We start from the raw sequence: 27,677 nt of genomic DNA, 5'->3' as shown, positions 1-27,677 counted from the left end.
AGAAGATGAAAAATAGAGAAAGTAGAGAAATTCCACAAAGAACTCAATAACACTGTCCAAATTAAATGGACTCATACTTTAATACAAGGTGAACATGGGTAAGGATAGCATCTACAGAGAGATAGATACATCCATATATATTGACTCATACATATGGATGTTTCTTTCTATGTATGTTGGAACTTATCATTCAAGAGTAAGGAATGAAAGATGCCAAAAACTTGAAGAAAATATATAAGCCTCACATCACGAAAACTTTCTCTGATAAAAAAAAATTGTAGACACCTGGATGTGGTGGGAACCGGATAATGTCACGAAAAGCAAAATTAATTCTTTTCTTAGGAGATAGGAAACTACCTGTTACTGATGTGAAAATTATTTTTTAGTCGTCTGACTGAATATAATCAGACTGCTAACCTACTAATGATGAAAATTAATTTAAAACAGAAAGAATCAAAATGAGAGAAAGAGATGGTGTACAATTAAAATACCTTCCACATGACTTATTTAAATAAATTTTTGATACTAAAATTAGAAAGAGTTGGATAAAAGGACATGTCCACTGATTATAACAACTTAAATGACACAAACCAATTGCCATAATGTGAAAATGAAGAGTTAAGAGATATGCAATCTATTTGGGAAGCAGAGAAATTTGGCAGCCAAGACATATGCTTACCAAAGATGCTTGTTATTTTCATGGAGATACCCAAATGGACTAGGAATTTCTTATAGATCACAGAATCAGAGATATAGAGCTGGGAGGGACCTCAGATGTCATCTATTTCATCTCCTCTAAGTTTACAGGTGAAGAAACTAAGGCCCAGGCCAATTAAGTGATGAATTGCCTAAGCTCACTCCTGTAGTAGCCATCAGTGGTCATATTATGAACCCTGGTCCTCTGCCTCCAGAGCCCATGCTCTTTCCACTATACCACATGATGGCACAGTCCTCCATTTGTTTTGTTTGCGTATGACTTTGTGTTAGTTGCATCAAGCCCTGGGTCAAATAGGTAATGCGTGGAGCCCAGAATTTAATAATAAGAGAAGAGTGACCTGGGTTGCCTTCAGAAAATGTCCACGCTGTTTAATGACCCCAGGCTCTTCTCTGAAGCAAAGGACTATCTTTTTAGTACTGCAGTTCTTCCAGAGATATAGCATAGTTGAGAGTCAAGGAATGTTATAGTCTCCAAGGAATTGAAGTTGAGGCTCACCAAAAGAGGCTGCTAAGTGATGCAGAGGATAGAGAGCTCTACCTGATGTCAGCCTAAACACTTACCAGCTATGTGACCCTGGATAAATCCCTTAGCCTCTGTCCACCTCAGTTTCTCATCTGTAAAATGGGAATAATAATAGCACCTACATTCCAGAGTTATTGTGAGGATCAAATGAGATATATTTGTAAAGTGTTTTATAAACCTTAAAGAACTATATAAAACATTTTAAGCATTTCTCCTCCTCCTCCTCCTTCTTCTTCATCATCATCTTCTTCTTCCTCTTCTCCTTCTCCTTTTGCTTCTCCACCTCCCCCTTCCCTTCCCTTACTTTCCCCCTGCCCTCTCCTTCCCCCTCCCCCTCCCCTTCCTTCTCCTCCTCCTTCTTTGTAATATTGATGATGATGCAAAGGGTAATGGAGGAACATGGTGGATGGAAATTGACTGAAGTACATTATAAATTATTATACAAGAAAAGAAATATAAAGGATATCATCAAAGAAATATATGATTCAATCAGTCAATTAATCAACAAGCATTTATTAAGCACCAACTGTGTGCCAGGTACTAAACTGAAGACACATACAAAATAAATAGAAAGTGATTTGAAGGTAAGGTACTAATAACTGTGGCAGCGGATGGAGGAGGGGAGAGAGGAAAGACCTTTTGAAGGAAGTGGTCCTTGAGTTCAGCCTTAAAGGGAGCTAGGGAGTCTAAGAGGCAGCCAAGAGAAGAGAGAAGATTCCAGGTTTTGGGGACACCTTGTGCAAAGACTGCAAGACTATGAATTTAGAAGCAGAAAGGACTGCATCAAGTCCAGCCACGAGAAACTGAGTTCCAAAGAGATCAAGTGACTTGGCCAAAGTAATACAGGTGATAAGTAGCAGAACCAGAATTTGAACTCAGGTTCTCTGATTCAGAATACAATACTTTTTGCACTATTCCATCCTGCCTTCCATGGAATGATGTGTCTAGGGAATAGCAAATAGGCCACCTTAGCTAGAACATGGAGTATGTGAAGGGAAATAACATATAATCAGCCTGGAAAGGTAAGCTGGAGCCAAATTATAAGCAGCTTTATTTGTTTCTATTTATTTATTTTTTTGGCCGGGCAACTGGGGTTAAGTGACTTGCCCAGGGTCACGCATCTAGTGAGTATTATGTGTCTGAGACCAGATTTGAACTCAGGTCCTCCTGACTCCAGGGCCAGTGCTCTATCCGCTGCGCCATCTAGCTACCCCTATAAGCAGCTTTAAATGTCAAACGGAAGAAGCTATATTTTATCCTTGAGACAATAGTGAGTCATTGAAGCTTATGGAGGGTAGGAGTAAATATGATCAGAGCTATGCTTAAAAATTATTCATTTGGGACTTGAATGGAAGATGGATTGGATATGGAAGAGACTAGAGACAGGGATACCGATTAGAAGAATATTTCAATTAAAACAAAAAAAAAGGTGGCCTGTGAGATAGCCTGTGTGCCCCAATGATATCTTTACAATATGAGGATGACTCAAGGAAGGCTCTCTGCATATTGGGTGGAGCCCCTATGGAAGATTTATAGGAGGATTCAGACAAGTGTTGCATCGGATAGGTGAGTGTCCATGGATTGACGCAAATACTCCTATCAATGAGGTCACAGATGTGTTGGAGTATTAAAAGCCAATGTCTATGAAATTGTTATTAGTATTGGTGTTCTCTCCTCCATCCATTTCCCATTTTCAATGTCAATGATTTTCATAAATAGATTAGGTTGGAATTGTTTTAATTACACATCATGTCCTTTTCTTCATTTTTATTCTATTTTTATTGGCAGCGATGTTTCTAGTGGTAAATGGAGTAGAAGGTTAAAGGCTGGTAAGTAAAGCTAATCGTACCCTCCTTATGGTCCCCACCCTTCTGTGGGTGGCTTTCCTCTTTCATAACTCATTTCTTAAGTCCAGGACTTTTTGAACCTTGTACTAAGGGAAACAACAATGGGAAAGGGGGGGAAATGCCCAAGGCAACTTCAGAAAGTTGCTGCAGCTCATTTACAAACCCTTATTCCTCCTAGGACTGCCTCACGCTCATTAGTTCCAGATATTGGTCTAGATTCATGGGTTCCATCTGCTTTGGGGCAGCTATAAAATGTGTATCAATAAAATCACCATTGTTGCTCTGAGGCCCTAATTCTATGCCAAGGAATGCCTCCTAGCAGTAATACAATCTGTGAATCTTGCAGAACATAGCTTCTCTCTTGGCTGTAGTTGACATCCCTCATCCCTGACACACGTGAATTAGTACTTAAATGAACATCCACTACGTCTTAGAGCAGGGGGGTCAAACACATGGTGAGCCACATGAAGCCACCACGCTTTTCAGTGACGCCCAAACCAGATTAAAATGTAATTGAGAAATACTTAATAAAATGAAAAAAATACAATAGAGTTTCAGTTCTTACACTCCTCCCCCTGCCATTTGGAGGGGGGGGTGGGGAGACAGACAGATAGAAAGACACATAGACAGATGCAGAGAGAGAGAGAGAGAGAGAGAGAGAGAGAGAGAGAGAGAGAGAGAGAGAGAGAGAGAGTTCCAATCTCTTCAGTCACTGGATCAAAGTATGCTGGGGATTTTTTCTTGACCTGCCAGTACATACTCTAATTGCTTGGTCATCTCCAGTTGGGGGGGAACGTTACATTTACACTAATTTTTGTTTTTGCTCTGACAAGACAGCATTTTACTTCATTCAGAGAGCAGAATCATGAATGACTTCTATATTAGTAATGTCATTTCCTGTCAAAATTTTATCAGTTTCATTTTTTGTTATGTTACTTGGAGATGCTTCCCAATTCTTTTCGCATAGAAATTATTCATGATGTGTTGATAAGAGGCTTCTGTGTTGTCTGCAAATCTTTGTTCTCTCTCATTGCTCCAGAACTTCAAACAACATATATTTTTGCTGGCCTCACCTATGTCCACTTTTACATTGAAGTCACTGAATATCAGAGTATATTGATTTGATTTGGAGAGTTGTATCAATTTCTTTGTGGATTTCTTGATCTCTTTATCTCATTCCAAATGTTCACATGTGCAATTATTTTCATAGTAGTCTTTTTGCAAAGACTTGTGAGTGCTTTTTATTTTTTGCCAAGACAAATGAGATGAACAAATATCTCAAGAAATAAAGCCTTCGGACATGATAAAACTAATCCATCTAACTCATTAATTTACCATCCCAAGGAGAACCTGTGGGCCATCCTTCCATTTAGCCACCACATTTTTTAAAATTTTTGGTTTCATTTGTAATGATGATATCAAGATTGATATGGTTCAGTTCCTCTAGTGATATATCTCATGTGTTGAACATTGGACAAGAATCTCACCATTAAGAGAACAATTGATAAATGAAAGTAAATAGTTTAAGAATTCTGTGATTCCCTCACACTTTACATCCTTTGCCTCCTTTACTGTTTCCATGCCAGCATTATTGCAGAATCATAATGGATTCCATAGAACTGAGAACTCATTTGAATTTTTCTTGGTTTCATAGGTTGCCATGACTGAAGAATTAATAGCTAAATGCCTGGCCTACTCTTAATAAGCCTCTCTGTATTTTTTTCAAGCTGGTCCTCGGCAAGGAAGTAGCCTTTTGCTAGTGCCATGTTTGAAGCCTTTCCAGTATGGGAGGAGCTGGCAGAGTTTGAATTTCAGCGACATAACCTTTGAGAACAAAGAGTAATCACCATGCCACGTTGAGACATCCAAATGGACCCTTGTGGTGTAATAACAGACATTTACTTGGGAACACATTATATTTTTTTCACTCTTTTTTTTTTTTTGCCAGGTGGCTTATTAGAAATATGATGAATGGTAGCCTGGGATTCTTTGCTTTTAAAGTGCTTAACTATTTTGGAATATAGTGGTTTGGAAAGTTATGCAGTGTGTTTAAACATGTGATGTGAAAAGAATTGCAGTAATTCCTGATTCACACTGAGGTGTGACTCAGGCCTGGGAAGATACTGTGTTCTCTTTGGGCAAATATTCATCCCCCAGATTTTTCTATGACAATTCAGCAGGTGATGAGGTCATCAAGGTAATCTTGCTAGTGGCTGGCAGATACCACCTGGGGATTTTAAAGAGAACAAGATTAGGAGAAGAAATGGTGCTAGGGCTAGGGTACAGCTTTCCATGGGCTGTGCCTCCTCTTAGTGAGGCTGATACATGTTGAGGTACACCCTTCACTTCTGCCAGTGTTAGCATTAGCTTCAATAAGGCATTTCTTTGGCAGCCCTTTGAAGCTCTGGCCCCTCTATGCTAAAAAGTATTGGCTTTCCAATCTTGACTTCAGAGTCCCAGAGATTCCCCAATCTAGTCTGAGAGATGACAACATCTCAAGCATTGAGACACAGCTTTCTATCTTCATCTGATGGGCATGTTGTTAACAGAGCTTTTACTAGTTCCCCGAGATAGAATGCTGTGCTGATTTAGCAGCTTGGGAAGTGATAAGCTTTTCTCCATAAATGTTGAAGGGAGGATTGTTTGCTGTTAATTAAATTTTTTTTTTGTTACTCATCTTGTATGCATCTTAAAAATTTTTTTTTTTACTTTGCTGTGACATGTGTATATGGGTGTGTGGATGTGTGTGTGTAACTCTGGTTGGTTAAGATCCAGTGGGAAAACAAGGGCTTATGAATAAAAGATTATATATCCAAACAGGTGCTAGACACCTACCTATAGGTAGATTTCAGGAATGCTACAGTACTACGACATATTATAGCAAAACTAAATATGTCAGATAGCATGCTTTATTTTTTGAGTTTTAAAAAAGGAGACAGTGTTTATATATATATATATACATATATATATATATATGCACATATATGACATATGTAAGGGATATGATATATTATACATTTAATGTATTTTATTTTTTCCCAATTATATGTTAAAACAACTTTTTTAACATTTGTTTTTATTGCTTTTTTTTTTAAGTTTTGAGTTCCAAATTCTATCCCTCCCTCCTTCCCACCCCTCCCACCCACCCTGAGATGGTAGCAATCAGATATAGGTTATACAAGTACAAGATATGATATGTTATATTGTATTTATGTATACATTATATAACAATAATAGTTAACACGTAGTGCTTACTATGTGCCAGGCATTGTACTAGGCATTTCCCAATTATTATCTCATTTTGTCCTCATAACAATTCTGGGAGGTAGGGGCTATTGTTACCCCTATTTTACAGATGAGGAATCTGAGGAAAATGGAGTTTAAGTGGCTTGCTCAGGACCACTCAGCTGGTAAGTGTCAGAGGCCAGATATGATCTCAGGTTTTCCTGACTGCAGGCCCAGTTCTCTATCCATTGGGCCACATACCTGCTCCCTAAATATATTAATTTAATACATTATATTACTGTAAAGACATGAACAGTGTATTATATAATATGTATATAGAAAATAACACACATTATATATAACATGATGTTATATATTAACATAATATATTAATTTGACTTATGTGTAGTTTTGTTATATTTTATAGTAGTATAGCATTCCTGAAACCTACCTACAGGCAGGTATCTAGCATCTGTTTGGGTATGTAATATTTTGTTACAAGCCCTAGTTTTCCCACTGGATCCTGAACAGCCAAAGTTATACACATGCACACATACTCACATACACATACACACATGCATTTTAAAAATGTAGAACCTATCTTGGCATGCTCAAAGTGAATGACACATTAACCTTTTATGTTTTCACTATCCTGAATAAAGGAATTTTTTGTTTCAAAATGAAATTACTTTTAGCCTAAAATACCACAGCTCACCTTTTACCTAGTAATCCTCCCAATAACTACAAATCCTAGAATCTCTGAATCTCTTAATTTTTCTACTCTAAGGTATGGTGTAATGGACAGACCATTAGACTTGGAATCTGGAAACCTGGGTTAGAACTTTGGCTCTAATACTAGCTGCAGGAACATAAGAGTCAAACCAACCAATGGAGCCTCCACCATTTCTGCATTTGCAAAACCAGTTAGGGGTACAGTGGACAGTGTGCTGAGCCTGGAGTCAAGAAGACTCATCCTTCTGAATTCAAATCCAGCCTCAGGTACTAACTAGCTATGTGACCCTGGGAAAGTCATTTAATTCTGTTTGTCTCAGTTTCTTTACCTGTAAAATGAGCTGGAGAAGGAGATGGCAAACCATTCTAGTATCTTTGCCAAGAAAACCCCAAATGGGGTCATGAAGAGTAGGACATGACAACAATAATAACAATATTTATCTCATAGCGTGGTTACAAGGAAAGTGTTTTGTATACCATAAAATGCCATATAAATGTAGTATCATTATTTGTAGTTTTGGAGGTGATCTGAGTTCAGCTTTGAGGTTAGGGTTTTTCTTAATTCCTCAAGATCCATTTTTCCAACGTACATCAAATATACCCCCTGAAGGCCTTGCTTAATGGCGCTGTGTCATGACTCACATATTTCCTACTCTCTTTAGTTGTGCACCCTATTGACAGAACAGATAAGAAAAATAACATTTTGGAACAAATAATGTAGTCTGTTGGAAATACTTACCTCCTACAGGTACGGGCCCAGCCAGAGCATTGTGGGAAAATCAGGTTTTCAAAACATAAAGCACATGCTGGCAAACATATTAAAAACATATTAAAAATTAAAAACATATTAAAAAGCTAGCATCAAACTGTTTCATTTCCTCAAATGATCAGATTAAAAACTTGTAATGTCCAGGGGAGAGAACTGAAAATTAATCTACAAGCGGGTTTTAGTAATGAGTTTGTTTTTGTATGCTTTGGTTAAGTTGAAGAAGGCAGACATCTGGGGAAGTCTAGCCTGCAGCTGGAGAGAGTGCTCTCTTAATGTAACCTATTAATTTTTGTAATGGTGCAAGGAAAGGAGAGGGGAGGGATCTGTTATGCCTTTACTGAAGTAAACGGCACAATATGAAGGAGAACTGCCATTCAAAATTTTATGAATATTGATAAAGAAGTGAAAAGTATGTATATATAATATATTTATGGGTTCTTTGAGGTTACAATATCCTTTGAAAATAGTGACCTAAAAAAAAAACCTTCTGCTGCAGTTCTTAATAATGAATGAAGCCAGTTCTTCAAATCAGGAATGAAGGAAACAGTATGTGCAAAACAACAATGGAGAGCTAATGTAGCCAGGAGAGAGGCAGGGATCTGGGAAGAGGGAAGAGAAAGGAGGAATAAAGGCCCCTTTTCCTGTGGGCACACGGAAAAACTCCCTCAGGTCTGAGACTCTCTGTGAGTCACAGCCACTCACAAGCTATGAGATCCTTCCCCAAGCCAACCAGAAGCTCATAGAAGCATTAATTTAAGAGATGGAAAGGCCATCTAGAGGTCACCTACTTCAACCCCTTCATTTTATAGATGAAGAAACTGAGGCCAAGAAAGGTTGAGTGACTTGATTAAGGTCCCACAGTAAGTGCCACAACTATGGTTCCAACTCGGGCCCTCTGCCTCCAAATCCATTGCTCTTTCTATTATACAATAAAACAAAAAGGGCATTTAATCAAATGACAAAGCAAACAAGATGGTAAGAAAAGATCCCCCTATGTCCACATTCTTGCACATCGTAGTATTACCAATGGGAGACATGCAGAGAATAAAAGAATAACAACAATAATAATAAGCATACATATAGCACTTTGAGGTTTGCAAAACACTAGACATATATTACCTTACTTGATCCCCACAACAACCCTGGAAGGTAAGAGCTATCATTATCCTCATTTTGCAGAGGAGGAATTTGAACTCAGGAAGAAGAGTCTTGCTAACTTCAGGCCCGACTCTCTTATCCTCTGCATCATCTAGCTGTTTGCTTTTAATTCTCATTAAACCTATACTTGCAAATTGAGTCTCCTAAACTCATTTTTTTTTCTTGCAAAAAACAAAAACAAAACCTAAAGGGCTTTGTGGGGGCTGCGTTGAATTGAATTAGCTCCCAAGATCCTCCCTGATTGCCATGCAAATGAAACTAGAGAGGGTTACAAAAGGCTAGATGAAACAAACAGTCAGATAATGGGCCTCCATCCCTGCTTCACTTTCCTTTCTTTATTATGCATACCTGTTTCTACTATTCATGAATGCCAATAAATTTTCCAGCACAAACCTCCCTGTTCTGTCTATAGCAGTATGAAACAATTCTTCCCTAGGTGAAAGATTCACAATGGAAAATTTTTCCTCCCTTATTTTTGTGCTAATAAATAGTATAGTCACTTGGGTAGAATGGGAATGATTGGATCCAATATAAACACTCCACCTTCAACATTTAGCAATAATCTTCCTGGTAAAAATATTTATTTCCGTGAGGTTCAAATAAAAGGTTAAAATATCTGGTCCTTAAATAATAGTACTTATAGAGCCTTTCAGAATGTTTCAATATTTCTGCTGTAATAAAGTGGTTGAATCAATAGATTATTTTCCAACTTAGAAAACCATATACTTAGAACATCTTGCTAAGGGACTACAAATTTCCTTGAGTTTTATGACCAAGTCTATATTTTTAGTCCATCATTTCTTCATTTGTCCTTTGTTGTAACACTCTCTCAGGGACTCAGACCTGCAAATTGCATGATCAGAACTTTTTCGAAGTGGAAAAGTCAAGCTTAAAAAAAATTGCTAAGGAGGGTTGTTGTCAAATAAGATACATATGGCAATCTGCAAACCCTAGGTCCAATGTGTGGCAGCTATTGTTATTATTATTATTATTTAACTGTTAAATACACAGCATTATCAAGAGACAATAGAAATTGATTCTTTGCTACTTTTAATATTATTTAATATTATTTTATAATATATTTATATAATATATGTATTTGTATTATTATATTCCACTGTCAGATAACTCAATAAATTAAATTAACTCTCATTAAATTAAGTAAGTCTCATTCAATTACCATTCTTTTTATTTTAATTGGGAATTATGTACCTAGAGCTGACCAGAAGCAGAACGATGAAGTTTGTCTTTGGGGTCTTCTTGTCCTGCTGTCCTTAAGGACCCTTTCCACTAGTACCTACCTGGTAGCCTTGTGCTGTCCTTTACTTCTCTCTGTTCTTTACCACAGCAATCTGGGCAGCACCCTTCATGAGCCTGGCTTCATCCCTTGTCCTTTCCAAAACGTCTCCCTAAAGAACCTCTTCTCAGAGGATCCTGATAGCTACTAGGCTACAGTGAGTAATGGCAGTCATATTAAATTCAATTCAACAAACATTCATTGAAATCACACAATGTATAAACAATTAAGGCCCTGGGGATACAAAGATGTTATGGTTTGGAGCCAGAAGGTACCTTAGAGATACTTAACCCAACCTCCTCATTTTGTAGATGGGGAAACTGGCACCCAGAGAGTTGTAATAACTTGCCCAAGGTCTAGGGTTTCATTCAAGTCTTCTTCAGGCTCCAAATGCAGGATTTTCTTCCACTTGCACTGGGCTAACTCATCATAGATGAGTCTTTGCTCTTGAAGAGGCTATAATCTAGCAGGGTCGTGGAAGTAAGTAAATGTAACGAAAATTATAATGTAGTATACTTTTTAAAGTATTATGAGAAAAACTGGAGGAGAGAAAGAGTCTGGAAAGTTTCATGGAGAAGTTAAGTCTTGATGGAAAGGCAGGCACGTCTAGAGAGCCCATTCCTGGAGGGAGACAGCATGAGCTAAAGCTCAGGGGACAAGGCAGGATGACATGGGGTAATAGTGAGTCAGAAAAATAAATCCTTGCAATTGAGTTAACTAGCTAATGTGTTACCTCTCCCATATAGCCTAATGTTTGGTCTTTAAATAATATTCCTTGAAGAAATGATGCTGATGGTAGGGATTGCAGGGAAACTGCAGACTAGCAAGGGAGATTTTGGAAATCAGGTAGAGTCCCCTCTCAAAATTGTACTACATGGAGGCAGCTAGGTGGCGCAGTGGATAGAGGGCCAGGCCTGGAGTCAGGAGGACCTGAGTTCGAATCTGTCCTCAGACACGTAACACTCACTAGCTGTGTGACTCTGGGCAAATCACTTAGCCCCAACTGCTTCACCAAAAAACAAAACAAAAAACCAAAAATTATACTACATGGGCAACTGTCTAACCTACGTGCAAGGCTAGACCTGTCTGTGTACAATGCAGGCAGTATCCAATTTAAACAGGTTGCAGTCTGGAAGTGATGGATTAAATTAAACTTAATAAAAATACTGAATGATGAGATATTATAGTATCACCTTGGGATGCATTTTCTTTTTTTAAAAATAAGATAGGGTCAGAGAGAGAGAGAGTAACTTCAGTTGGGCAGCTCAAAAAGTAACGATCTTTTCTAATCTGGATTAATATTGTAACGGAAACAGATTTTCTCTCACAAAATATCTTGCTCTTCATGGTAGAACCGATATCTACCAGGGTCAGTTTTCCCTAAAAGGCAACAAAGCTGTCTCTGGGACCTTGCTGGTCCTTGTTTTTCTTGGCACAGCTTCTTGATCACCTAACAGCGTTAAAAAGAAGTCCCATTCACATGGAGTTGGAGACTCTCTGATTTGGTGAAGGTCAGAAGACCATGCGAGTCACCACAATCTGCCCAGCTGCCTAAACATATTTCCATATGGACACAAGGTGGGGCATGTCTATAAAAGCAAAATGCCACCGTTATCTTTGTTGCATATCCTTGCTAACTCTTTTGATAACTGTTCAATGACTTATAAGTGTCTCATTTTATCCTAAAATCAAATCTGAACTAACAGGGTACTGACATCAGACCTGCCCCTAACACCTTGATTCCCATTATTCACAGAGACCCCATTGATTCCCTAAGTAACTCCCTATGTGGAAAGAGATCTATAAGAGGACACTACTTGGCTTGGTTTCTAGGTCTCTCCCTTTTTTTATTTCAGTCTTGCTAGTCCGAAGTTCCCCACCATCCTGGAGTCTACATACTCATTTATTTTCTTAATGTTTTTCATCCTGTCCACACTTAGCTACCATAACAGATATTCTCATAGCTGGGCATACGTTAACCAGTGATATTGGGAACAAAGGAAGCTGTGTTGTCAATAAGAAGTCTGTTCCTTAAATAAAATTTCAGCATCTTGTTACATCATCAGGTGGGCTAACTAGAAGATTACTGACCTGGAAGGAACCTTAGAGAGAATGTAGTACAGTGCCTTTGTTTTACAGATATGGAAACTGAGACATGAGGTGTGTGTGTATGTGTGTGTGTGTGTGTGTGTGTGTGTGTGTGTGTGTGTGTGTGAAATTAAGTGACTTACTCAAATTCCCCAAAATAGTAATTAGCAGAACTAGGATTTAATCCCTGGATTTAAAAATTCATTGTTCTTGTGGAATGCAATATATATTCTTCTCTGGACTCTGTCGCTGATCTGTAGCAGTCTGGTCACCAATTCTCCTTAGACCCACATTTGAGGAATTTCTAATGTCCTTGAGAGTAATAGATGTGAAGAACTGATCCAAGTTATTTCCTGATCTACTGCCTGAATTTTTAAGGCAGCGAAGCTTTGGAATCTTTTGGGCTGTAGAGTGGAGAGTGCTGGAGTTAGAGTCATGAAGACCTGAGTTTAAATTCTGCCTTAGTCAATTGCTGAATGTGTGATTCTGGGCATGTAATTTAATCTTTCTGAGCCTCAATTTCCTCATCTGTAAAATGGCCTAATAATAGACCCTACCTTCCAGAGTTGTTATTAGGATTGAATGAGATAATGTATACAAGGCACTTTAAAGTCTAAAGATGCTATATAAATGCTATTTGTTGTTGTTGTTGTTGTTAATGTTGTTACCTCTCCCTTTAGGGTGTGGGCATGTTCCTTGGTACCTTAATTATATAACAAAAGATAGCTTTTGATTAAGTTTCAGTGACCGGAGCTGTCCAAAAATGAATTGGTAAGTTTGGAGTTGCCTCTTGTTAACTCCCCATCTTGGGCTACTCCCAAGATGATTTGATTGTCTCATACTCTCGTAGGAGAAGCCACCTCTTTGTGCTGGTCTATAAAAATGAGGCAAAAGACCTACTCAGCCCTTTGGGGCTCCTTTTTTACTTTGTGTTCTAGATCCTGAGAGAACAGCAGAGATGAACAGACCTGCATCCTGGGCATAGAAGAACCTGTGCATGCATAAGTCTTTCCATCTAGGAGCTGTTCGTGGCTACCTTGCAGCATAAGTACAGGGGTGCTGCATGTACCTGCTCACATTACCCAAGATGGGAGACCACAGACAATTTCATTCCTGGAGTCAGGAGGACCTGAGTTCAAATCTGTCCTCAGACAGATAGTATGATTTCCCAAATCCAACCTGTTAGCCAGAGAAAGAAGACTTCTTAGACATTACCGGCCTTGGAGATTGCTTCAAGAGTAACTCAAATTCAAGAGTTTGGAAGAGAAGGGAATTCCCAAGTAGTACATCTCTTGGAAAGAGAAAAGGATTGCCCAGGTATGGCCATGACATGGTAGGGAAAAGACCTATGATTTGCTCTCTACTGGCATTGTGAGTTATTCAAGACAGATATGGTTGTCCTAGGTTTTTGGAGCTGTGTTAACAGCTATGACAGAGTAGCAAGTAATTGGGAGAAATGTGAGAAAATTAAGAATGAGAAAGTAGGGTATTAGGTTAAAAGAGATTTCTTTGTTTGTTTGTTTTTTTGCTTTTTGGTGAGGCAGTTGGGGTTAAGTGACTTGCCCAAGGTCGTGCAGCTAGTGAGTGTAATGTGTCTGAGGTCAAATTTGAACTCAGGTCCTCCTGACTCCAAGGCTCTGGAGATCTATCCACTGCGCCACCTAGCTGCCCCAAGAGGTTTCTTAGTAGGAAGAACCATTCTAGGGATCTTCCAAAGAAAGGAGTTGATTTAGATGAGCAGAGATTTATAATGAAGTTAGGCCAGACATCATATAAACTCATGTCTAGGCCATGGATTAGGTGAGATTGAATAGGGAGGGGCTTCTTCAGTTTGCTATTTTGCACATCTATGGACATGATTTGAAAGTTTTTTTGTGAAACTATCTACTCCTTTTATACTAAAAAATGGGAAGCATTTAATTCATTCCACTCATAAGGTGCTTAATCAATATCCAGCCCTATTCTTTCTACCTAGGAAGAGAGAAGAAGCTAAGTGAATGTATACTGGCAGAACCATTGAATTTACCTTTGGGAAAAGGAATTACTCCTCCTCAGTGCTTAGCATAGTGCTTAGCACATAGTAGGCACTCTAGTGTTTACATGGTGCTTTTGGGACCCCAAAAGGAGAGTCAAGTCAGTCAACAAACATTTCATAAGGGCTGATTGTATGCTAGGTACTGAGGACCCAAAAAAGGCTATAACACTCAGGTTGTAATCTGGGAGATAATATTAAAATAACTAAGTACATACAAAATATCTACATATCTATATCTGTCTCTCTATGTAATATATAATATCTTATAAGTATCATAATTATAATATGTGGTATATATTTTAATATAATAATACTATATGCACCCACATATACACACACAACCTATTTGGTCTCACTGTAGCCTTTGACACCATTGATCACTATCCCCTTTTGGATATTCTCTTCTCTCTTGGTTTTGTGATACTTTTTCCTCCTGGTTCTCCTCCTACCTGTCTGACAGCTCCTTCTCCCGCTGCATCTTCTTCCAGATCATGTGTACTAATTGTAGATTAATCACAAAGCTCTGTCCTGGGCCCTATTCTCTTCTACCTCTATTTTATATTGCTTGGAGAGAGAGAGACAGAGACAGAGAGACAGAGACAGAGAGACAGGGAGACACAGGGAGAGAGACAGAGAGAGAGACACACACACACACACACACACACACACACACACACACACAGAGAAAGAGAGAGGCACAGAGAGAGAGAGAGAGAGAGAATGGAAGACAATCTAAAAGGACCAGGAATGGCCTGCTGCAGAAGGTGTGCTGAGTTGAGTTTTGAAGGAAGCCTAAGAGGTGGTGGTAAGGAGAGAGAACATTCCAGGCCAGTGCAAAGTCACAGAATACGGAGATAGAGTGTCAGGTGCAAAGAACAGCCAATAGGCCAGTGTCACTGCATCATGCAGTTCACGGAAGACTGGAAAAGGAGGCCGAGCCAGGGTACTTACATGCCTCTTTCCTCTAGGATGTGGGCCTCACCCATTTTCATTTACAATATTTATCTATTGATTAATTCAGTCCATCAGCTAGGTGCACAAACCCGTTCTTTCTTATAGATTCCAGAGCCTTGGCAGGCCCATCGTTAGTTGCCAGTTTTCTGTGACCTTCGTATTCCTGGGGGTCATGGTGGCAATCCACAACAAGATCATAGGGTTTAGCGCTACAATGGACCTTAAAGGCCATCTAGTCCAACCTTGTCATTTTATAGATGAGGAAAAAGAGACCCAGAGAGGTTAAGTGTTTTGTCCAATATTACCCAGCAGAGCTAGGATTCAAGCCTGGGTCCTTTGGCTGTAAATCTTTTCACTCTGTCACACTAGGCATCCAGGTGGTACAGTGGATAGAATGTCAGGTGTGGAGTTAGGAAGACCAGAGTTCAAATTCAGCCTCAGACACTTCCTAACTGTGTGACTCTGGGCAAGTCACTAAATCCTGTTTGCCTTAGTTTCCTCATCTTAAAATGAGCTGGAGAAAGAAACGGCAAACCACCCCATTATATTTGCCAAGAAAACCCCAAATGGGGTCACAAAGAGTCAGACATGACTGAACAACAACATTGTGCTGCCTCTTTCTTTGGACAATGACATCATATTTTCCACATTCTCACAGTTCCTTTAACATTCTTGGGTAAATATCATCTTGTCCTAATGGTTTATTTACTTCTAAGTTTCATTGATTCTAGAACAAACATAAAATGTTGTACTATGCACATGATACATATGTGGACTATTTAAGACCTTATTATAATTCTCTTAGTGGTATCTAAGGTGACCTGAACCTAGGGAGTGTGATTGTCTGATCATAAGCGGTATGCAATCACTCAATCAATGGAGGGGAAGATGTGTTGTGGTATCCCACCCTCACCATGATAGCCAGCTGTAAGGTTTATCTCCTACACAACTGCATCTGCCCTTATGCCCCAGTGCTCTCCCGCTCTATCACTTCTGTATGATGCAGAGTTCCCAATCTCCCCTCTTTAGCTGTCTGTCTCAACCTTTTTGGTCTCAGTATATATAGCCTTTGACACTATTGATCACCATCTCCTTTTGGATATTCTCTTCTCTCTTGGTTTTTGTGATATTCTTCTCTCCTGGTTCTCCTCCTACCTATCTAACAGCAACTTCTCCTGCTGCATCTTCTTCCAGATCATGTGTACTAATTGTAGATTAATCACAAAGCTCTGTCCTGGGCCCTATTCTCTTCTACCTCTATTTTATATTGCTTGGTGATCACGTTTGCTTCTATGGATTTAATGGTTATCTCTGTATACATGGTTCCCATATTTCTCTTTCAAGCTCTAATTCTCAGCTCCAGTCTTGTATCTCTGGTTGCCTATTAAGACATTTCGATTTGGATGTCTTGTAGACATCTTAAACTCAACAGGGCCATAACTGAACTCATCTCTTCCCCCAAACTTCCATGTTATAGTCAAGGACACAACCACCATCCTAGTCACTCAGGATTGAAACTTTGGTGTTATCCTCAGCCTCTCACTCATTCACCCCACCTTTGCTAAGTCTGATCCTTTGCTAAGTCACGGTGATTCTATCTTTATAACGCCTCTCATTTATTTTCCCTCCTCTGGCACGGCAGCCACTCTGATGTGGGCCCTCATCACCTCACACCTGACCTATTGTAAAAGACTCTGGTTTCCCTGCCTCAAGTCTCTCCCCTCTGATTCATCATTCACTCAGCTATATTACATTGTTCTTCCTAAGGCACAGGTCTGTCCATATCACCCTCCTGTTCAGTAAACTCCAGTGTCTCCCTATTACCTACCTCCAAGATCCAATAGGAATCCCTCTGTTTGGCTTTTAAAGCCCTTTGTACCTAGCCCCTTCCTAGTTTTCCATGCTTCTTACATCTAACTCTTTACCACATACTTTGTGGTCCAGTGACACTGATCTTTTTGCTTTTCCTTTTGGAAGACAATCCACCTCCCATCTCCCTGACTCTGTGTTGGCCTGGAATTTTCTCCCTCCTCATCTCCATCTCCTGGTTTCCTTCAAGTCGAGGCTAAAATGCCACTTTCCACAAGAAGCCTCTTCTGATCCTTGTTAATGCTAGATCCTTCCCTCTCTTGATTATCTCCACTTTATCCTGCATGTGACTTATTTGCATACTGTCTTCCGCATTAGACTGTGGGCACCTTGAGAGGATGGACTTTTTTGGTCTTTCTTTATATGTTCAGCATTTAGCAAATAGTAAATGCTTAATAAATACTTATTGACTTCAGCTCTAAATCTGTGATCCTGTGTATCAGATGACATTTACTTTTCCAAAGTTTTAATCAGACTAATCAGACATATGGGGCAGCCAGATGGTACAGTGAATTATCGTGCTGGGCCTGGAGTAAGGAAGACTCATCTTCCTGAGTTCAAATCCAGCCTTAGACACTTACCAGCTGCGTGACCCTGGACAAGTTACTTCACCCTGATTGCCTCAGTTTCATCATCTGTAAAATGAGCTGGAGAAGGAAATGGCAAACCACTCTGGTATCTTTGCCAAGAAACACCCAAATGGGGTCACAAAGAGCCAGATATGACTGAAATTACTGAATAACAACAACAATCAGACAAAATTGATGTTGAATAAATGTTGCATTGGAAGAGGACAACTAAATTACTATAAAAATATTGTTAAATCTGATGCTTTTATGTTAGCATGTGAGCTTTTGGAGGGCAAGGACCTTATATTCCCCTTTCTTTGTATTTCCAGTGCTTAGTAAAGTGCTTTCGACATAGTAAGTACTTAATAAATGCTTATGGTCTGACCATACTTTTATAAATTTTATTATAATAATCTCAAATGATACATTTCTTATTAGTTATACACAGAAAAGCATGAGAAGGAGTATGGCACAGTGAATAAGGGGTGGCTTGGAGGCAAGAAAACTTGGGTTTTCCAGAGTATTATAGTAATAATAGCAACAACATCTAGCATTTACATAGTGTTTCAAAGTTTGTAAAGAGCTTTACAAATATTATCTCATTTTATCCTTACAACAGTCCTAGGGAGTAGGTGCTATTATTATCACCATTTTATAGATGAAGAAACTGAGGCAGACTTGCTCAGTTAAGTGACTTGTCTAGAGTCACACAGTTAGTACATGTCTGAGGTCAAATTGAACCCAGGTCAAATTGAATCCCTGACTATAGGTTTAAACCACTATACCAACTATCTGTGCCAAGTAAACTCCTCAGAGGCAAGGACAGTTTTTCATTTTGTCTTGTATCCCTAGTGTACCCAAAGCTTTATAGAGAGCTGTCTGTGTGACCATAAGCAAGTCATTTAGCTTCTCTGTATCTCCAAGCAATTACCTAAGATTATAAATCTCAGATGCCTTGCCAGTCTTCTTTGATGGTAGGAATTTCCACATCAGGATGAAATCATAGCTCCTGACAGAAAAATAAATACAGAAAAAAATAATGGGACCATTTTATATCATCTTTAACATACCAGGGGAAAAAATCTTCTTCCCTCCAACTCCAATGTTTTCCCCTGTAGTTAGAACAGAATGTAGTTGAGGATTCATGGGAAGTGATCACTCAACAAATCAATTAACAATTATTAAGCACCTGTGTCCCAGGCACTGTGCTAATGCTGGGTATACAAAAAGAGGCAAAAGACAGTCCTGCCTTCAAGGAGCTTATGATCTAATGGGAGAGATAACATGCAGACAAACATATGCAAAGCAAGCTCTGTATAGGATAAGTAGGAAATAACTAACCAAGGGAAGGCCCTAGAATTAAGGGGGGTTAAGGAAGGTGTCCTTCCTTTGGTAGAAAGTGGATTTTAGGTGGGACTTAGAAGGGAGGGCCTGGTTAATTTTTACCTTCCTCTTATGAGAACCAATCCCTGCCATTCTGTGAAAAGAAATAACGTGAAAAACAATCTCAATGATAACATTTTAAAATGGTTATACCGAGTAATAGGGTTCACACTGCCAACCATGGAAACATCTCTTGAATGGATTTCTGGGGCATGGGTATGATACACTGTTTCTTTTTTTTAAAACAATGATTATTTATATATTTTTACCATTAGTTTTTAAAAACTTTGAAGTACCAAATTCTCTCCCTTTCTCCAGCTCTTCCCTCACCCATTGAAAAGGCAAGTAATATAATATAAGTTATGCATGTGAAATTACATTCTTAGTATTGTCTGTGAGTGAGACAAGGTTTGACTTCTCCTGGTCTGTCTCCTTCGTTGTAGTCAGATGAGAGCCGGTCTTCATTTCAGGGAGGCAGCCACTGGATCTAGACATGAAATATGGCTTCTGTGAAAGCCATAATCCTTACTCAATTCTACGATAGGCCCCAACTTTTTGTCATTATGTAAAAGAAATTTATACTTAATGCCTAACCAGACAGTCTAGAGGGATGAGGGAAGGAGCAGAAGAGCAAATTAGATACATTCTAATTTACAAATAGAATAATTCCCATTTCCATTGGGCTTTTTGGTTTCCAATGCACCTTCCTGACAACAACCTTTTGAGAAAGACATGACAAGTATTCTTGTCCCCATTTTTCAGATCAGGAACCTGAGGTTTAAGAAGATTAAGTGAATTTGCCCAAGGTCACCAGTCAGAGCAACCTCAGCCTTGCTTCACTCCAAGGCTGGCATTCTTTCTCCTCTACCCTGTTTCTGCCTAAGAAATTAAATATAAGAGCTGAATTCTGGGTAGAAATTGAGAACTTAGAGATAAATAATACCTTGATTTCACAGTAATTTAATATTTTTACACTATTGCTATTTATGCTGACCAATTGAAGCTTGAAGCCCTCCCTTTGGCTCATTTTTAGCTTTTGTATAGCGTTTTTTTTTTAACTCCTGTGGCATTTAATTTCTGTTGCTCACTTTCCCATGAGTAGCTTTTAAGAAGAGATCCAAAGCACAGACACAGACGGCTGAGCTAGAGAGACTCCGAACCCAAGCCTGCATTTCAAGATCAGATGTACTGAAATTTCAGTGGAGATGTCGCAGTGAGATGGAATGAACAGTAGACTTACTATGTGAGTTGGGGCAGGTCTCTTGTTATCTCTGTGTTTCATTTTCCCCATCTGAAAAAGGAAAATTATAGTATTTCTTTAACCTACCTCACAGCATTGTCATGAGGATCAAATGAAGTGATAGCTAATGAAAATCACTCAAAAAATGTTTATTAAGCGTCCACTACGTGCCAGACATTGTGCTAAGTGCTGTAAGTACAAAATGCTATGCAAAAATAAGGCATCATTGTTGCTGTCAGGATTGCCATGGAAACCAAAGGGTTCCCAAATCTGAGGGTGGAGGAGTAGCATAAGCATTGCCCTGGAGGGAGATGACTTGGGTTTGTACAGGTCAGTTACTACAACCCCAAGTGACCACCACTCTCCTACATGTACCATTTTTTCCATTAAGAATGTAAGCTTCTTAATTATCTCACTTTTGTATATTTTATTCCCAGAGTTTCACACAGTGTCTGACACATTTGTTCTTCTTGTTGCTTCAGCCATTTCTAACTCTTCATGACCCCATTTGGGGTTCTATTGACAAAGATACTGGAGTGGTTTGCCATTTTCTTCTCCAGCTCATTTTACAGATGAGAAAACTGAGGCAAATGGGGTTAAATGACTTGCCCAGGGTCACACAGCTAGTAAATGTCTGAGGCCAGATTTGAACTCAGGAAGATGAGTCTTTCTGACTCTAGGTCTGACACTCTATCCACTGCACCACCTAGCTGCCCTTTCTTACAGATATATAAAATCTAAATCTGCCTAATCTCAACTTCCACCCATTTCTCCTGGTTCTTCCCTCTGGATCCAAACAAAACATCTATCCTTTTTTCCACATATAGTCTTTCAAGTACTTGAAGACTCCACCCATGTTCCCTCTCATTTTCTTTTTGGTCACTGCACACACCAAGAGATTTGACACTTCTTGACAGACATGGTGAGTTCACACTGCTGATCCATATAATTGGTTCTATAAGGTGTTCTAGTATCACTATAACCCAGAACAAGTCAGCCAACAACACATTGTAGGTCTTGCATGCTCTGTTTCCCTATCATTCAACAAACATTTATTGAGCATTTATCTGCCAAGAACTGCGGTAGGCCCTGGAGATACAAAGAAACATGAAACATTCCCTTCCCCAAAGAGCTTCCATTATATTGGGAAGCAAAATATAACATAGATATGTATGTATACACGTATATACAGACATACACACACACATACATAAACACGTATTTATGTATGTATGTACAGCACGTATACAATAAGGTGATTTTAGGGTGTGTGTGGGGTGGAGGGAAGCATAGAAGAAAGGCGTCAACAAACATTTAGAAAGGGAGCCCAAAAAATCCCTATTCTCAGATTTTGTTTCTGGCAGGCAGATTTAGAGTGAAAGCTCTTGTGGGTTTTTAAAAGACTCAGGAGGAATCAATAGTATTCTGTTATACTGTTCATTGGCTCAGAGTTGAAACTGGGTGTTTAAGACAACAGAAAAGGCAGTTTGGTTTTTTTATCCTTAGGGAATTCATGCAACAACTAAGAGATTATTTTTCATTAAGTAAAACTAATTGCAAAACAAAAACACCCACCTTTCAACTTCATATATTACGGCTTCTTCAAGACTTTTAGTTTATTGGCATGAGACATGATGAAAATTAGACATTCTGTGTCCAAATCTCCATGCAAAGGAAACCACTCCCCGTGGGTGATTCTGAAGGAGGGTATGCAATATTTTTCTGTTTGGTTAGTAGTTTCCCAGGGTGTAAGATGTTCCATCAACTTCAATTTTCTTCTTGCCTGAGGGCTTTGGATTTCCCTGATGCAACAAAGCACCTTTTTTGCAGTATTTTTAAAAAATCTGTTAGCAATAACAAGTTGAGAACATTCATTACAAACCAGACAAGGATGTTGGCTTTGTCTCAGACATCTAATTGGAATTGCAAAGCATTTTCCACTGAAATGTTATTGGCGCAATAATTTCATGAAATCAGAAAAGGAAAAAACCCAACTTGGGTTTTTGGTTTTTGTTTTTACTAAACGGGCATGAGTTCATGCAGTTATGATGTTGCTGGGTAAGGTCCACTTTTATTTTTCTTGAGGTTTTTCTTCCTTCAAGGGCTATCCTTCCTAAAATGTGTCCTCTAGAGTTTTCAGATTCTTTTGCAGCAATTCCTTCTCTTTCCCTGACCCCCTGCCTCCGAGTCTGACTCTTCACCAGGGCTGGAACTATAGCCAGGGAGTAACCTCGAGGGACTGCATAAATTTTGCAATCATTCTCTCCACACTCCTCTCCCAGGTTGACATGCACTCATTACAGCACCATCTCTACACAAGAGCCTCCTACTGAGATGACCTAACTTAGAGAAGCAGTGCAACATAATGGATAGACAGCTAGCCTTAGAGTAAGAAAGATCTGGGTTTGAATCTTGCTTCTTTTTATTTAAAATTCATTTTTAACTTAAAAACATAACAAAACAAGAGAACATTACCATGTACATAGTACAACATAAAAAGATTCACTATAAAACCATTCATTTACATTTCACACTGTTACCTTTTTTTTTTTTAAACCGTGTAGGTAGTACACTTCATTTTTATAGCTGCTCTGCTTTCTATGCTTCCTTCTATCCTTTCTTTTATTCTTTGCTAGGCACTTTAATGTTTTCCCTCCCTCCCCACCCCACCCGAGAGATGGTTATTAGATACAAATATGCATGTATCTATGTATACATAGAACCATACTACACATAATTCTATGTATCAGTTCTTTCTCTGGAGGCGGGTAGCATTTTCCTTCATAGGTCCTTTGCAGTCCATTTGAGTATTTATAATTTTCAAAGTGACTGTAGTTCTTGGCAGATAAATGCTCAATAAATATTTGTTGAATGATAGGGAAACAGAGCGTGTAAGACCGACAATGTGTTGTTGGCTGAATTGTTCTGGGTTATAGTGATACTAGAACATCTTACAGAACCAATTAGAAATCTATCTAAAACTCAAAATTGTTCTTCAAACAATATTGTTGTTACTGTATACAACTTTCTCTCGGTTCTGCTTGTTTCGCTCTTCATTATTTCATGCAAGTTCTTCCATGTTTTTCTAAAATCATTGACCTTATCATTTCTTCTAAGTATTCCATCATGATCACATACCACAACTCGTTTAGCCATTCCCCAATTCACGGGCATCCCTGACATTTCCATTTCCTTGCCACCACAAAAACAGCTGCTATAAATATTTTAGAACATATGGGTTCCTTTCCTTTTCCCCTGATCATCTTGGGAAACAGACCAAATAGTGGTATAACTGATTCAAAGGATATAGACGGTTCAGTGAATCTTGCTTCTGACAAGGAATAGCTGTGTGACCCCTAATGCAAATCATTTAACCTTTCAGTACTCTGTGCAATACTCTAAGACTACGAGCTACTGATCTAGGCAGGTGTATCCCATGGATATGTCTCCATTATTCAAGATTCTTGGAAAGATACAGTAAAAGATAAGTTTGTGTTGATAACTCTCTGATCATCACTCTCTGCTAAGGCAGGGAGATACTTACTCACCCAAGATGTTTTCTTCTGTCACAGAGGAGAGCTAGAACAGAGCTAAGTCAAAGTGATACCCTGGTGCTGACAAGGTACTCCACATGCTCCTGTCTGAAGATGATATTGTGCTAAGCCCCAGAACCCTGTGGAGTCACCCAGACCCTAAAGGAAATCCATGACACATCTGAAGGGGAGGTAATAAACACATGGCAAGTGGCTAATGCAGCCGAGAACACTCCTGAGTGTGGCTCAAACCAGAATAAAATACAATTGGGAAAATTTAACAAAAAAAATCAACAAAATATAGATAATGTTAATATGTGGTTTTCTAAGTCAATGTGTAGCTCACAAGGATACTTATGTATGCTTTACTGGCCCTCATTTCAGTTTGAAACCATTGGTCTAAAGAGGGACCTAATTGTACATATAGGAAAAGCCAAGTGAATGAAGAACGCTTATTGTCCAGATTATGATATACAATTAAATGTAAAACTTCTAGTGCTTGTCCATCTATCTATCTACATACACATATATCTATATGGTGCATGATATTTATGTGTGTATATGCATATATACACACATAAATGTATATATGCATACATGCGCACATACATACACGCACAGAACAAATATTGAAAATGGACAAAATTGGGCATAGAATTGAAGGAGACAAACAGGTGGGATAATTTTGGGAAATTAACAGGGATCCCAAGCTGCTCCCTGAAACAAATGATTGTCTTTTAAATACCAATTCTGACGATTTTGTACAGGTACGAATGATGGAACAGTACAATCTCTGAAGAAATGGAGCTGAAGATCACCTAAAGGTCAATGGAGAGATGCACGATGAATGTAAGCAGGCTGCCAGACATTAGAAATGAGGGATTAGTCAGGAGAAGCAGTATAAAGGATGTTACCAGGGAGTTGTGGGATCAGCTAAGAAGAAGGGGCCAATCACATAGATCAAGGGTTACTGCCCCACTACTGTCTTCAAGATGTCAAGAGAACATGAAGGAGGCTCCAGGGATGTTGGGTGGACCTCCCATGGTCAGCTTCTGGGAGGACACAGACAAGAGTTGCACAGGATGGGAAAGCACAAATGAGTTGCAATTTGTATAAAGGGAATACCCCCAAACTGCTGGCAAACTGATTTTCCTTGAGGGCAGATCTGACCAGGTCAATCCCCTACTCAATAAACTCCAATGTCTCCTTACTGTCTCTAGGATCCAGCATAAACTCTTCTGTTTAGCTTTTAAAGTCCTACCCAATTTGATCTTAATTTATCATTCCAGTCTCAGTGAACATTCCTCCCTTTCCCTGATTCTGTAATCCGGACCTCTTTGTTTCTCATACATGATATGCCATCTCTCATGTCTTTGCCTTTTCGCTGACTGTCCCCTAAGCCAGAAATGTGCTACTTCTTTACCTCTGTTTCACTGAAGCCTTAAGATGCAGCTCAAGCAAAACCTTCTACATGAACTCTCTCCTGTTCCCCCATAAAAGTCAGTGCCTCGCTCTAAAGCAATCTGATATTTAACTGCTTTGTATTTATTTGTATCATTCCTCCCTGTATTTCCTCTCTATATATGTACACACACATATGATGTTACTGTGTCCCCATTAGAATGTCAGCTCCTTGTGATTAGGGCATATTCATTTATAGGTATCATCAGAGTCAAGCTGAGAGGCTGGCATATAGGTCCTTAATAAGTGATTGGTGAGTTATTGAACTGCTGCTCAGATGAAGGGACTGAAAGGACCTCATTGGAGGCTGAGGAATGATTGAGGTAACAATGGTTATCAGGCATTGCAGTCCATCAGTTCATTTGCATATGACTTTTTTTAAAAAAAGTTTGAAATGTTATAGGTTGTGAAATTATAGATCAATACTATTTTCTGAGACTCTGGAAAGATTAGGTAAGGACTGATGGGATTCATTCCTGAAAGAAAGGTAGATTTCTTGGGGCAGCTAGGTGGCGCAGTGGATAGAGTACCGTCAGGAGGATCTGAGTTCAAATCCGGCCTCAAACCAAACACTTGACACATACTAGCTGTGTGACCTTGGGCAAGTCACTTAACCCTGATTGCCTCACTAAAAAAAAAAGGTAGACTTCTTGAGTTTTACCTAATAAAGTAAAACAGGCAAAAAAATGAGGTAAAAAATGAGGTAGTTGATAGAGTGCTGGGCCTGGAGTCAGGAAGACTTTGATACTTCCTAGCTGTGTGACCCTTGGCAAGTCACTTAACCCAGTTTGTGTCAGTTTCCTCATCTGTAAAATGAGTTGGAGAAGGAAATGGCCAACCACTCTAGTATCTCTGCCAAGAAAACCCCATATGGGGTCATGAAGAGTCAGATACGACTGAACAACCTTATAAGGTAAAGATTAGTCACTGATCACCAAGGGCTTTGATCTGAGGAAGATATAAGAATCCAATGAAGAAACTTTCAAGTCCTAAGAATAGCTAGAAGAAAAAGCAGGAGTAAATTGAACATAGGAGGAATAAAAGGAAATTGGGGACAAAAGAGAGAAAAGGCTTCTGGCTGAGACATCTGAGTCTTCAGCTCCTTTGCTGGGAACTTACTGAATTGAAGAAAGGCATTGCTTTGTTGACAGACTAGAGAAAAGGCTGGAGTAGTTGGAAGATCACTGGAGGAGAGTTAAAGCTTGATGCTGCATGAAGAGCTGTTGAGCCTGATTACTCTGGGACCATCTTACAATCTGAAAGAGGAGAAACCTCTCAGGGGTATCTGTATTGCCCCATGGGGTTCGAGAGAGAAACTGAGTGGGAAAGAGAGATTTTACATTCCTTTTTCGGGGAGCCGTGCTTTGCTGTGAGAAAAAGCTTGGGTCTATTTGCGCAAAACCTAATCCTCTGCTCTTGGTAGATGTGGTGAGTCGGGCTGTTTTCCACTTTAAAGGGATGACTTACCACCGAAAGGGCACAACACTTTTCTCCATGCGCTGTTAAGGGTGGCTATGAGCAAAACCTGCTTGTCACTGCTTGATCAGCTCAAGAGCAGATATGGAGCACTTTTGCCCAGCAAGAGAATGGCAAGGACTAGGAAGAAAGCAGATAGCAGAGAAATAGTTTTATGTGGTACAAATTTCATCTGAAGGGAAAAAGGGCATTAAAGCCTACAGGCCAGAGCTGTGAGTTGAACCATGCACATGGATTTCTGTACTCATAGCCCTTCCTGATGGGTTTTTGTAAGCATGTACCCACTCTTCCCCATGGAAACTATGTACAATTGTGGGAAAGTATGCCCCACATGTCTGGATGAACCATTATGATAATTCTTGTTCTGGACTTCTATTTAGTAAATGCTATAATTACTCCTATTTTTGCCTTCCATTTGAGTACATGTTATGATTATTATTGCTTTTGTCTTATCATTCAGTAAATGCTTTTTTTTTGTTTAAAAGTTGATGGTCAACAATCACAAAAGCAAAAGAAAATATTGCAAAATTACGAAGAAGAAACACAGCCCTAAAGAAGAGACATAAGAAGATATCCTGCTCCTCAACTTATTTGTGGAGGCAGGAAGTCCATGGGGATAGAACATTGTCTATGTTCATATTTTTAATATATTTATACAAAATTCTTGTTTTTTTCTCTTCCTATTTTTTTTCCTTTAAAATAAAACCCATTATTTATTAAATAGGATGGTTCTCTGGGGAGGGCAGGAGGAAGGATAAAGAGGGAAAATTAAATGATGTAAAAACAAAAGATATCAATACA

At 39.1% G+C, this 27,677-nt stretch overlaps 1 long non-coding RNA gene across 2 annotated transcripts; it reads right to left on the bottom strand.

Moving 5' to 3' along the window:
* Window positions 1-1,740: 1,740 nt before the first annotated feature.
* LOC110207706 (uncharacterized) lies at window positions 1,741-22,329 on the bottom strand. Of its 2 annotated transcripts, XR_002324291.2 has the most exons (6): window positions 21,982-22,329; window positions 20,407-20,457; window positions 19,230-19,260; window positions 18,715-18,792; window positions 7,784-7,850; window positions 1,741-5,314 (listed from the first exon to the last, which is right to left on the bottom strand). It is a non-coding gene; the product is annotated as an uncharacterized LOC110207706 (long non-coding RNA). The 2 variants fall into 2 exon arrangements; XR_002324290.2 differs by lacking the exon at window positions 19,230-19,260.
* Between the last annotated feature and the right edge of the window lie 5,348 nt (window positions 22,330-27,677).

The sequence above is a fragment of the Phascolarctos cinereus genome, unplaced genomic scaffold, assembly GCF_003287225.1.
Source record: "Phascolarctos cinereus isolate Bilbo 61053 unplaced genomic scaffold, phaCin_HiC Scaffold_2;HRSCAF=192, whole genome shotgun sequence".
Lineage (NCBI taxonomy): Eukaryota > Metazoa > Chordata > Mammalia > Diprotodontia > Phascolarctidae > Phascolarctos > Phascolarctos cinereus.
This window is presented reverse-complemented; position numbering and strand designations above follow the sequence as displayed.